A 1,426-nucleotide genomic window follows, 5' to 3' on the forward strand; every position below is an offset into this window, starting at 1 on the left:
TTCACCGTAAATTTACATATCGAAAGGGTGTTCACGCTGACTGGTGAGTTTGAATATGTATATTGACATGTAAGGCGGGTAACTTAGCTAACGTGTGACATACATTGATGATGGATAACATAATGATGGCTACTACCATGAAAAAACTAACATGACAGATACCAATGGTGGACGTAATTACACGTAATTCTCAACGTCGTAATTATGCCTTTGTTTGAAGAGGTCGTACTTATATCGATTGTGGTAAATCTTCTATTTACCTTTACCAAAATTACTTTAATAAACTAAGCAATGCTGGCTGATGAAATTTGAAAAACACACGGAAAATATTGCATAATCGAATGATTTCAACCAGTCACGTTATAGTATATATGACTAGTATTGTTTCTATATGTTATACACAGTTATCTTGAAAATCCGAACTTGTTTTTTCCCCTTTATGTATTCATATAGGGTTAAATATTGAGAGTTCAACTTGCAATCACCCCCAAGCTTTAGTCCCTCACTATGTGATTGGCCTTGACATACAAAATGGGGATTACATCGAGTCTCATCCACGGACAACAGGCGAGTACGGAAACGATATGAACTGTGTGTTTACAGTTGAATCAACGGACGAGACTAGCAGATTACGTGTATACATCGATACATTTGAACTGCAGACCGCAGATGCCAACAACTCGTGTATTGATTCACTACATATCTATGACCGTACATCTAAGGATCCCGATACGGAGTTGACAGCCGATGACGGATTGTGTGGGTCGTACAAATCATTCCACAAAGTATTTTATGAATCCACTGGTAGGACTATTACCATCTTTTTTGTCACCGATGGGACTGATAACAACTACGATGGTTGGAGACTACATTTTACGATTTTTCATCCAGGTATGTTGACGATATATATCCCAGTGTTTCATTTTTTTTTTAAAAATATAATAATAACATAATTTTAGTTCATTTCTTCTGCGAATAAAAGTCTTAATATGATTCAAGTTACAACGAACGAGAGAGTAATGATTTTATTTAATCTATCTGGCTGTTACGGGTTCCAATCGACTTTGATTACTGTAACTTTGGTATATCATGTACAATAAATCGACAACTTGTTGACGTAGGATAAAAATAATTTCTTGAAAACTTTGAACTTTTATACCTGCGACGATTTTAAGTTTTGATGGACTTCAAACATTTTCTTGTGTTGGTCTTTCCGATCGATGGTTTCTATTATTGCAAATACTGACACAACTATCATTTCAACCAATATCAAAGTTTAAATGTCAAGTTTTAATTTCATTGGCAAAAATATTACATTTCAAATTATACATTCAATCTGAGTCAACCATGATGTTTTCCCAAAAATCAGATGCATTACATTTGTCCAATAGTGCTACCTCTCAAACTGGTATGGATGAAATTTAGA

At 34.6% G+C, this 1,426-nt stretch overlaps 1 long non-coding RNA gene across 1 annotated transcript in view; it reads right to left on the reverse strand.

The window, feature by feature from the left end:
• Positions 1–1,287: 1,287 nt before the first annotated feature.
• LOC144437879 (uncharacterized) overlaps positions 1,288–1,426 on the reverse strand; it is a 4,880-nt gene continuing 4,741 nt past the window's right edge. The window contains exon 4 of the long non-coding RNA XR_013481021.1: positions 1,288–1,426. This exon is cut by the window's right edge and continues 742 nt beyond it. This is a non-coding gene — a long non-coding RNA (uncharacterized LOC144437879).

Source organism: Glandiceps talaboti, chromosome 7 (assembly GCF_964340395.1).
Source record: "Glandiceps talaboti chromosome 7, keGlaTala1.1, whole genome shotgun sequence".
NCBI classification, from domain to species: Eukaryota; Metazoa; Hemichordata; class Enteropneusta; family Spengelidae; genus Glandiceps; species Glandiceps talaboti.